Below are 13,162 nucleotides of genomic sequence, written 5' to 3' on the forward strand. Positions count from 1 at the left end.
CACCAAGTTCTTTAAAACATATATCACATATCTGTACAAGATTATTGCAGGTACTTTTGTTTTGGACGATAATAATCAGTTTTACCCGATTTATTGTAATACTTTTGAAAGAAAGATGGATCTACACGACGAATCAATTCCATCATTAAAAAGGAAGTAAAGTCTTCCGAAAAAAACACGCGCTTCTTGATTTAGGTCAAGAAGTTGTCGTCCAGACCAGCTGTAGGTTGACGAAAAATCTAGAAAAGTCATCTCTAAAATCAGCAGTGTAATGACCCAACCCGTTAACCAACCAAAAACGCGGAAAAAAAAATTTAAAACTGATCTGGAGGGTGTGCGGCGCGCACCACTGCCTATGCGCAGCGCGCACAAGGCCTGAGACAGTTCTGATCAAAATGTCCATTTTTCGCGAAAAGATCTTCGACTTCCCGACACTTTTAGACCATACGCTTTTCACAACAAACTTATATATGTAAAACTAACACGAATCAAACATAAAAATGACGTTTTACAAGCGGGGCCCACACGACCCAAAATACAAGTTTAATACAAGTTTAGAGTTTCGACCACCAAAAAGTTTAAGTTCCAAACTACACAATGAGCATGGCGTTTGGGATTAAACTACCCAACTGCCGGTCAAACTCCAAGAGCTACTAAAGCCAAAAGCGTCCCCTAGTATCAAGCGGGATCTCTAGTCCAATACGATGCCCTTACCCTTGTCCAAAACCGAACCTATAAAATGGTAAACAACGAGAGGGTAAGCAAAGCTTAGTGAATGCAATAATTATACGAATACATATATAATTATACCTACTTGCATACACTTACACCAACCGCAAACATGCTATTAACACAATTAGCTTATCGTCACATTAACAAGCTATAATCTCCAATACCACAAGCTAGCAACAACCGCATAATAATATAACTCGAAATGATATAATATGCTTACAACACAAGTAACCATGGTCGACCAATAGTACAAGGGAACGGCGCTTCTCGAAAACGCCATCGGTGTTCATAACATCCATTAGGGCACTTAACACCTCGCACCACTAACCCCTAGGGTGGCACCTTAACACCTCGGTACATCACCCCGAGTGGCATCTTAACACCTCGATGCAACACTCATTATTTTACGGAGTGGTGTCTTAACACCTCGACACTACACTCCTAGGTGGCATCTTAACACCTCGATGCTACACCCGAGTGGCATCTTAACACCTCGATGCTACACCCTTCACGTGAAACGTGGTGTCTTAACACCTCGACACTACACATTTCACGCTACAACAAATAGATACATTATATACCTACGCATATAATTATTCCACTCACCTTAACAATTAGATGACGATTTCAACCTCCACAAGCTTCAAAGCAAAGTACCTAATATAATAAGTACTTGATCAACACACAAGCTAAGTGGACTCAATACTAACACTTACACATGAGCATTTAATGACTTAATGTATTAAATCGCTCATTTATACCAAAACCGCCCAATTAAAGTCAAGACCACCACTAATCACTTTAAAGCTAGTGATTAAGGTCCAACAACACCAACTAATACATAATTAGGGTAATTCATACCCATCTTTCCAAACTAGGTCAATTTATTACCCAAATAACCATTTTAAGACGACACACCCATTTCGGGTCATCCACTAACTAACCAACACCCATTTACTAAATAACTAGGTGTGTTAGCAATTAACTCACCAATTAGGGTTCATAAACATCATTTAATACTTTGAAACCCTAGACTAGTCACCAATTAGTATTCAAGACTCAATTTTACCCAAGAGCACCCAAAATCACCAATAATGGGTTTTGTGTTCATCATTTACTCAAACCCTAACCCTTACACTAAATCAAAGTAAGGAAAATAAAATTAGAACATACCACAACTACCACAACGAAGCTAGAGATAAGATGAACGACTTTAATGCTTGAACTTTAACCCAAAACAAGCTCCTTCCTCTTGGATTTAAGCTTTCTCACACTTGAATCACACTCTCTCACTAGGATTTAAGTGGATGAAGTTTGGTGGTTAGAAATGGAGTAATGAGGCTCAACCAAACTGATCTAGGGCCTTTAATTCGTCCATAAGTGAATTTACCAAAATGCCCATCAAAATATCTGATTTAAAAAGCTGGAACCCGGCTACAGTAAGGGGTGCGCGGCGCGCTCCCTTTAGTGTGCGCGGCGCGCACTAGGCTCAGCTCACTCAGTGACTTCTGTTTAACAGCACAACATCACCCACACTCTATGTAACATATTTACACTGCTGTACAAACTGATTAGGGTCTTACAACTCTCCCCCACTTATTCGGATTGCGTCCTCGCAATCCAAGCCGCATGACAAGAGGGAAGATATACCAACACGAACTCTTCGGGCTCCCAAGTAAACTCGGAACCTATACTTCGATGCCATTGGACTTTAAAAGCCCTCACCTCTTTATTTCTCAATTTCTTAACCTTTTCATCGAGTATAGCAACCGGCTCCTCAACATACTCCAACTTGTTATTTAGCTCAATCTCGTCTAACGACACCCAAGATGAATCATCCGCAAGACACTTACGGAGATGGGAAACATGAAAGGTATTATGGATCCCCGCAAGTTCTTCGGGTAATTCCAAACGATACGCGACTTCACCAATACGAGCTAAAACTTTAAAGGGACCAATAAACCGAGGAGCTAACTTTCCCCGTTTTCGAAATCGAATAATACCCTTCCATGGCGAAACCTTAAGCATCACCATATCGCCTTCTTGAAATTCGATCGTTCGTCTACGTTTGTCGGCATATGACTTTTGTCTATCTTGAGCCTTTCTCAAATGTTCCCGAATAATATCAATCTTGTTATTCGTCTCTAAAACCAAATCGGTACTCCCGATTTCTCTTTGACCCACTTCTCCCCAACAAATGGGAGTTCGACACCTCCGTCCATATAGCATCTCATAAGGTGGCATCCCGATACTAGTGTGATAACTATTATTGTACGAGAATTCCACCAAAGGCAAATGCTCGTCCCAACTACCACCGAAATCAATAATGCACGCCCGTAACATATCTTCCAAAGTTTGATTCGTACGTTCGGTTTGACCGTCCGTTTGAGGATGATACGCCATGCTCAACTTCAATTGTGTACCCATATCCTCATGAAACTTTTCCCAAAATCGAGATGTAAAACGGGTATCTCGATCCGAAATAATAGATATAGGAACCCCATGTCGAGCGACCACTTCCTTGATAAACAACTTAGCCAAGGTCTCCGACGATATCGCTTCTTTAATGGGAAGAAACAAGGCACTTTTCATCAACCGGTCAACTATCACCCAAATCGTATCAAATTGGGTTCTCGCCGTCTTAGGTAACTTTGTTATGAAATCCATGGTAATGTGCTCCCATTTCCATTTCGGAATTTCTAACGGTTGCAATTTACCATACGGATTTTGGTGTTCAGCTTTTACTTGCAAACACGTGACGCATTGCTCAACATACTTCACAACATCACGCTTCATGCCCGACCACCAATAATCTTTCTTCAAGTCAAGATACATTTTCGTCGCGCCCGGATGAATGGAATATTTTGACTTATGTGCTTCATCAAGTAGCACTCGTCGGTAATCACCCATCTTAGGCACCCACACCCTTCCTTGGAAAGACAACAAACCACGCGGACCCATAGTAATAAACTCCGATTAGCCCACGATTCGCTCTGTATACTTGTTGTGAACATAAGCCTCTATTTGAATCTCACCAAGCTTTTCAAGAAAATCGTTGGTAATAATCAAATGTAACGATCCAACTCGTATCGCCGGATGTTGACTTTTTCGACTCAACGCATCCGCGACCACATTCGCCTTACCCGGATGATAAAGTATTTCACAATCGTAGTCTTTCACCACATCCATCCACCTACGTTGGTGATAATTCAAATCTCGTTGATTAAAGAGATGTTTCAAACTCTTATGATCCGAATAAATCGTACACTTGACACCATACAAGTAATGGCGCCAAATTTTCAACGCATGCACAACCGCCGCCAACTCAAGATCATGAGTCGGATACCTCGTTTCATGTTCCTTTAATTGTCGAGAGGCATAAGCGATGACTTTACCTCTTTGCATTAGAACACACCCGAGACCATTTAAGGAAGCATCACAATAAACCACCATGTCTTCAACACCTTCCGGTAACACTAACACCGGAGCTTGACACAACTTCTCTTTTAACAATTGAAAAGCAATTTCTTGCTCGTTCTCCCAAACAAACCTCGCATTATTCCTTGTCAATTTCGTCAACGAAGAAGCGATCTTAGAAAAATCTTGGATAAACCGACGATAATAACCGGCCAATCCGAGAAAACTTCGGATTTCCGTAGGCGTAGTCGGTCGTCCCCAACTCTTCACCGTTTCGATCTTCCCCGGATCTACTTGAATACCGTTTTCGTTCACAATATGACCAAGGAATTGAACTTCCCTTAGCCAAAATTCACATTTGGAGAACTTTGCATACAACTTCTCCTTTCGTAGCGTCTTCAATACTTCACGCAAATGATGTTCATGTTCGTTCATACTTTTCGAGTAGACTAGTATGTCGTCAATGAACACTATTACCGACTTGTCCAACATAGGTTGGCACACTCGGTTCATAAGATCCATGAATACTGCCGGTGCATTCGTAAGACCAAAGGGCATAACTACAAACTCATAATGCCCGTAACGCGTTCGAAAAGCCGTTTTCTCTATGTCTTCCTCACGGACCCGCATTTGGTGATAGCCGGACCGTAGGTCGATCTTAGAGAAATACGTTGCACCTTAAAGTTGATCAAATAAATCGTCAATCCTAGGTAATGGATAACGATTCTTGATCGTCACTTTATTCAACTCACGGTAATCAATGCACATACGCATACTACCATCTTTCTTCTTCACAAATAACACCGGTGCGCCCCATGGCGAAGCACTCGGTCGAATAAAACCCTTCTCGAGCAACTCTTGGGTTTGATTTAACAACTCTTGCATTTCCGTTGGTGCTAAACGATAAGGAGTTTTAGCAATGGGAGTAGCTCCCGGAACCAACTCAATACGAAACTCAACTTGTCTTTCCGCCGGAACACCCGGTAATTCGTCCGGAAAAACGTCTTCGAATTCACTAACAACCGGAATTTCACGAATAGGTGGTGGCTCATTGCGAGTATCAACAACATGAGCAAGGAAAGCCATGCCACCGGTAACAACAAAACGACGTGCCCGTGCAAAAGTGCATATCGGCACCGATCTCCTTCGCTTATCACCATGAATAATTAACTCTCTCCCACTTAGGGTCTTCACACGAATAAACTTATCATGGCATGCCATATCGGCTCTATAACGATCGAGCCAATCCACACCAACGACAATATCAAAGTCGCCCAAGGTCATTGGAATAAGATCAATTTTAAAGGTTTCGGCACCAAAAACAACATCACAATTTTCACACACATCAACCACTAGCACCGTCTTGCCGTCCGCTATTTCGACTTCTATCAGACGACTTAACTTAGCTAACGGTCTATTAAGTTTAGGCACAAATTTAGGAGACACAAACGACAAATTTGCACCGCTATCGAAAAGAATCCTTGCCGGATTAGAATTAACCATGTAAGTACCTGAGACAACTTCGTGCGATTGTTTGGCTTCATCATTGGTCATCAAATAGTTGCGACCCCTAGCCGTACCCGCCGCCTTCTCTAACCGCTTCACATTGTCGTTTCGCAAGTCGGGACACTCCGGCTTCTTATGCCCTTCTTTGCTGCAATTAAAACAAGTGACTTTGTTTCCGGAAGATGGTTTCGGACACTCACGAGCCATATGACCCGGTTGCCCACAATTATAGCACGTATAAGAAAACCCACCGGTAGTGCCCTTCTTTGCACTATTGACACTTTCGGCCCCCCTCTTGCTCTTGCTCTTCTTGCTTGAGGCGTTAGAGTAACTAAAACCTTCAAACTTTCTTTTGGAAAACATGAAATCACTCTTTCTTGGAACCTCCGGCTCAAAACCCCGAGCCAACTCAAACAATTCATTAAAAGTCTTAGCCATACCCCGAATAATCTTCCCCTTGTACTCATCATTCAAAGTACGGTAGAAATCCTTCATGAGTTTATGATCATCACCAACATATTCCGGGCAAAAACGAGTCTTTGCCAAGAATGTAGACTTGAGGGTAACCAAATCCATGAAACCTTGTTGCAAATGGTGCAACTCGTCCCGGATTCTATCGAGGTCGGAAGAAGTTCGGTATTCTTTGAAAAACTCTTTCTTGAAGTCTTCCCAAGTCAAACCCATACATTGTTCTTCACCATACAAGTTGATTTTATCGTCCCACCACAACTTAGCTTCTTCGCGTAACATGCTAGAACCATACCTCGTCTTCTTTTCGGGAGGACATTCCGCGGTACGGAATGCTCCCTCAATATCGGAGATCCAACATGTACTTTTCAAGGGATCTCGCACCCCATTAAACATCGGGGGTTGAGCATCCTTGAAGTTCTTGTAGTGGAAGTCCCGCCTTCCTTCGCCTCCTTCACCGCGAGGATAGATATTCCTAGCGTCAAGGGCCTCTTCGATAGTGGCCTTCATTCGTTCATTTATCAAATCGGTCACCTGCCCATCGACCGAATCTTGAAAGACCTTTCGGACGTCCGTAAGAAAATCCGCTTTTAACTTTTTAAAGACGGCCTCAACCTTGGCCGAAAACTTGGCGTCCTCGCTTGTACTTCCGTTATCATGATCGGGACCGTTTCTCGTCTTCATTCTATAAAACGAAATAGGTTAAACCACAAAAACGAAAGGACAATTACATGTGTATATACATATATGCCACACTACTCCATCTCGCTCAACAATCGTCGTACATTGCTTGTTTAACACGATTTGCGCCCGTAACAATGGTAGCTAATCATTGTTACGCGAGCACGTCGCATTAACTTGCTAGTACAACGTCCATCTCGCTCGATGCCCGCTAAACATACATAACAAATAGCGCATGATTAGTTTACATAAACCTATGCACAAACCAATCCCGATCCGACCCAAAGTCCTACAAGTCCCGCATAACGCACACACAAAAAGTCTAAGTCTAGGCGCCTATCTCAAGTCACCTAAATTCCTTAGACCATGCTCTGATACCACTTGTAACGACCCAACCCGTTAACCAACCAAAAACGCGGGAAAAAAAATTTAAAACTGATCTGGAGGGTGCGCGGCGCGCACCACTGCCTATGCGCAGCGCGCACAAGGCCTGAGACAGTTCTGATCAAAATGTCCATTTTTCGCGAAAAGATCTTCGACTTCCAGACACTTTTAGACCAAACGCTTTTCACAACAAACTTATATATGTAAAACTAACACGAATCAAACATAAAAATGACGTTTTACAAGCGGGGCCCACACGACCCAAAATACAAGTTTAATACAAGTTTAGAGTTTCGACCACCAAAAAGTTTAAGTTCCAAACTACACAATGAGCATGGCGTTTGGGATTAAACTACCCAACTACCGGTCAAACTTCAAGAGCTACTAAAGCCAAAAGCGTCCCCTAGTATCAAGCGGGATCTCTAGTCCAATACGATGCCCTTACCCTTGTCCAAAACCGAACCTATAAAATGGTAAACAACGAGAGGGTAAGCAAAGCTTAGTGAATGCAATAATTATACGAATACATATATAATTATACCTACTTGCATACACTTACACCAACCGCAAACATGCTAGCAACACAATTAGCTTATCATCACATTAACAAGCTATAATCTCCAATACCACAAGCTAGCAACAACCGCATAATAATATAACTCGAAATGATATAATATGCTTACAACACAAGTAACCATGGTCGACCAATAGTACAAGGGAACGGCGCTCGCGAAAACGCCATCGGTGTTCATAACATCCATTAGGGCACTTAACACCTCGCACCACTAACCCCTAGGGTGGCACCTTAACACCTCGGCACATCACCCCGAGTGGCATCTTAACACCTCGATGCAACACTCATTATTTTACGGAGTGGTGTCTTAACACCTCGACACTACACTCCTAGGTGGCATCTTAACACCTCGATGCTACACCCGAGTGGCATCTTAACACCTCGATGCTACACTCTTCACGTGAAACGTGGTGTCTTAACACCTCGACACTACACATTTCACGCTACAACAAATAGATACATTATATACCTACGCATATAATTATTCCACTCACCTTAACAATTAGATGACGATTTCAACCTCCACAAGCTTCAAAGCAAAGTACCTAATATAATAAGTACTTGATCAACACACAAGCTAAGTGGACTCAATACTAACACTTACACATGAGCATTTAATGACTTAATGAATTAAATCGCTCATTTATACCAAAACCGCCCAATTAAAGTCAAGACCACCACTAATCACTTTAAAGCTAGTGATTAAGGTCCAACAACACCAACTAATACATAATTAGGGTAATTCATACCCATCTTTCCAAACTAGGTCAATTTATTACCCAAATAACCATTTTAAGACGACACACCCATTTCGGGTCATCTACTAACTAACCAACACCCATTTACTAAATAACTAGGTGTGTTAGCAATTAACTCACCAATTAGGGTTCATAAACATCATTTAATACTTTGAAACCCTAGACTAGTCACCAATTAGTATTCAAGACTCAATTTTACCCAAGAACACCCAAAATCACCAATAATGGGTTTTGTGTTCATCATTTACTCAAACCCTAACCCTTACACTAAATCAAAGTAAGGAAAATAAAATTAGAACATACCACAACTACCACAACGAACCTAGAGATAAGATGAACGACTTTAATGCTTGAACTTTAACCCAAAACAAGCTCCTTCCTCTTGGATTTAAGCTTTCTCACACTTGAATCACACTCTCTCACTAGGATTTAAGTGGATGAAGTTTGGTGGTTAGAAATGGAGTAATGAGGCTCAACCAAACTGATCTAGGGCCTTTAATTCGTCCATAAGTGAATTTACCAAAATGCCAATCAAAATATCTGATTTAAAAAGCTGGAACCCAGCTACAGTAAGGGGTGCGCGGCGCACTCCCTTTAGTGTGTGCGGCGCGCACTAGGCTCAGCTCACTCAGTGACTTCTGTTTAACAGCACAACATCACCCACACTCTATGTAACATATTTACACTGCTGTACAAACTGATTAGGGTCTTACAAGCAGGAAATCCACGGACCTCAACATCAAACAGGGTCGCCAAGTGGTCAGATTTATCCTAACCATGAGAAGGATTTATCTCGTACAATGGGGGGCACCGTGCAAATTAGCTTGATAAGACTAATGAATCAAATCTCCAGAAAGGATAATCTCCTTAAAGATCAAAAATCAGCTTTTAAGACTGATATTACTCAATCCTAGAGATTGACCTTAAATATTGAGAATTACAAACTCATGGAATTCAATGATATCTAAACTCGAGCTTGAACGAGAAAATATTTTGATCAAAAATAAAACCGATTTGTTTTCTGAAAACCTATTTTCAATGCGTTCATTACCATTGAACGTAAAATCCTGAGAATTCATCAGAATTCATTAGGTCACCTGAACCAAATCGGGTGTCAACCGTAAGAAACGGTGGTTGCATAGCATGGTCGGAGACAGGACCTTGTGCCAGACCAAAAAATCATAGGATGATCTTTACTATTGCTCCTACAAAGGATAGTACTAGCGTCCGACACGTTTTAAGACCATAATCAAATGCATGTCATTAGACATTGCCTTAACAGTTTCTTGTTCATCGCTTTCCTTTACAACCGGACGGTAGTTTGCCGAAAGGTAATATACGGGACAAGTAAACTGGACGTGTTGCTTTCCCAATACAAAGTTAGCAAGTGGGTAACACAAAACCACAAGTGTTGAGCTAAAATTTTCAAATCTGAAACCCACACAACCCACAAAAATATTTTGCAAACACCAGTGAAGGGTTATTCCGGAAAACTTATCTAGGGTAAAAGCTAGATTAAATTTTCAAAAAGATCAAATGTTTTCATAAAGATCCAATTTCCTTAAGGATCTACATTTTCATAGTCATGTGGAACTGTAAACCGCCTTTCAAATGTGCACTTTGCTTTGGAAATCGAAAGTAAATCGGCTATTTGATTGCAAGTGTCGTTGACCTAAACCCGAGGCAACTGTGGATGACACACCCACCTTTAACCATGGTTATATCGTTACTATCATTGTTTATACCACCATATCAAAATCACTAATGTACAAAGTGTGATGAATAAAAAAGTGATTCATGTATGTTTTTATTTCAAGTTCTGTATTGCTTGAGGACAAGCAACGCTCAAGTGTGGGGATATTTGATAAGGCTAAAAAGGAACATATATTTCATAGCAATATCCCTTCTAAATAATAGGTTTTCATATGTAATTGTATTATATTTTCATTGTAATTGTTTAAATAAATAAGTACGAAGACAAAAGGCGAAAACGAAGATTTGAAGACACAAACGTCCAAAAAGCTCAAATGTACAAGATACAATTCAAAAGGTTCAATTTATTGATGAGAAACGTCTAAAAATGACAAGAGTACAAGTTACAAAACGCAAAGTACAAGATATTAAAATATACGAAAGGACGTTCGAAAATCCGGAACCGATACCCGAGCCAACTATCAACGCTCGACGCAACGGAGCTGAAAGTACAAGTCAACTATACACAAGAATATAATATAATATTTAAATAATTCATAATAAGAATAATAATAAATAATAAAAAGTTGTTAATTGAGCATAGTTAAGGGGTCATAAGTGAAAATTTCAATTCAATATTTGCCTATAAAAGGCAATTCATTTGATCGATTTATGTACACATTTTCTTCTTTCTTTCTCTTTACATGTAATATATATATTTATAATTATAATTTTAATTTTAGTTTAAGTTTAATAATAATTGGGTTATTGTAAGGAATGTTTTATGGGTTTTAAAGTCGAAACTCTGTCCGTGTAACGCTACACGATTAATAATCACTGTAAGTTATGTTCTTCCTTTTTAAATTAATGTCTCGTAACTAAGTTATTATTATGCTTATTTAAGCCGAAGTAATCGTGATGTTTGACTAAATATTAAGATGGGGTTATTGGATTTTGTACCATAATTAAGGTTTGGGCAAAAGACCGACACTTGTGGAAATTGGACTATTGACTATTAATAGATGGGGGGTATTGTCTAATTGAGTGACAACTCATTAAAGTCTGTCGAACCTATCTTCAAATTAATTATCCTAATAATTAATAATGATTATGGTTGTCCTATTTAGTGACGTTCATATGGAATCTATTATAATCATTTAATTAATTATTCGGGTTGGGTAATTGATTATTCAAACTGATCAAGTGGGTAAATTAATATTCATATCTAATCAAAACAGGGGTGGATTACATACAGTGATAACTGGTGTAATTGTTGACAAAAGTGATAACTGCGTCACAGTTTAAATCCTTAATTAGTTGGAATATTTGACTTCGGGTATAAGGGTAATTTGACGAGGACACTCGCACTTTATATTTATGACCGATGGACTATTATGGACAAAAACCAGATAGGTATCAAATAAACCATGACAAAGGACAATTAACCCGAGTAACAATTAATTAAAATCAAAACGTTAAACATCATGATTACGGAAGTTTAAATAAGCATAATCCTTTTATTTCATATTCTATCGCAATTTTATTTATTGTTATTTTATTTATCGTCATTTATTTATTTTACGCACTTTAATTATTGTCATTTATCTTTACGCTTAAAAATATAAAATCGACAAACCGGTCATTAAACGGTAAAAATCCCCCTTTTATAATAATATTACTACTTATATATATATATATATATTTAAATAAATATAGTTTTATAAAAATATAGTACGTAATCACTAGCTCCCTGTGGAACGAACCGGACTTACTAAAAACTACACTACTCTACGATTAGGTACACTGCCTATAGTGTTGTAGCAAGGTTTAGCTATATCCCATCCGTAAATTAATAAAACTTGTGTAAAATTTTGTAGTATTTTGTATTAAAAATAATACTATTTCTATACCCCCGCTACCACATCAAGAGGTCAAGTACCTCACTATGTAACCAACTATTGTGAATCGTTTGTAATCGATATGGACATTGTCCGGATGGATTAGGACGGGTCATGAAATACACCTACTCATTTCACTCTTTTGTGGTAGCTTCACTCGTACTCTTCACATAAACACATTGTCTTATCCATCTTACTTAATGACAATAAAATTCTAATTTCCAACTCATAAGAGTCATGAAAACATACTTATTGTCAGCCATGACCATCCCAATCAAATTTCGGGACGAAATTTCTTTAACGGGTAGGTACTGTGACAACCCGGAAATTTCCGACCAATTTTAACCTTGATCTTTATATGTTTCCGACACGATAAGCAAAGTCTGTAATGTTGAAATCTCAAAAACTTTGAACTGTGTTCATGTATTCATTTACCCATCGACTGCTCTTGACGATTCACGAACAATTATGTGTAAAACGACCCGGATTTTTCCGTTAATATATATGAGATTAATATTTACACAATTAAATGTTTCGAACATGTTAAGCAATCAAACTTGTTAAGACTTGATTAATTGAAACGGAATTTATGTAAACGTTAGACCACTCTTTTATTCTTACGATTCACGAACGTCATAACTTGTATTAATTATATATATATGTGTATACATATATATATATATATGTATATATATGTATGTATATATATATATATATATATATATATATATATATATATATATATATATATATATAGAGAGAGAGAGAGAGAGATTTAACTTGAAAATATGATAATTAAATATTTCATTAAGTATATTAACAAAGTATTATATATATATTTTTATACTACTAATTTAAAGAGTTTTTGAACAATATATATGTTACTATTTAAATGACATAATTAACTTATGTTATAATGTATTTATATATAAAGTATTACGAGTGTAAATACATCCTTACAAGTATTAAATACACTTTATAATATACCAGTACATATAAAGGATAACTATACTCGTATTTTCGTTCAATTTCCTCAAGAATTCTACTCGCAT

The sequence above is a fragment of the Rutidosis leptorrhynchoides genome, chromosome 9 (assembly GCF_046630445.1).
Source record: "Rutidosis leptorrhynchoides isolate AG116_Rl617_1_P2 chromosome 9, CSIRO_AGI_Rlap_v1, whole genome shotgun sequence".
NCBI classification, from domain to species: domain Eukaryota; kingdom Viridiplantae; phylum Streptophyta; class Magnoliopsida; order Asterales; family Asteraceae; genus Rutidosis; species Rutidosis leptorrhynchoides.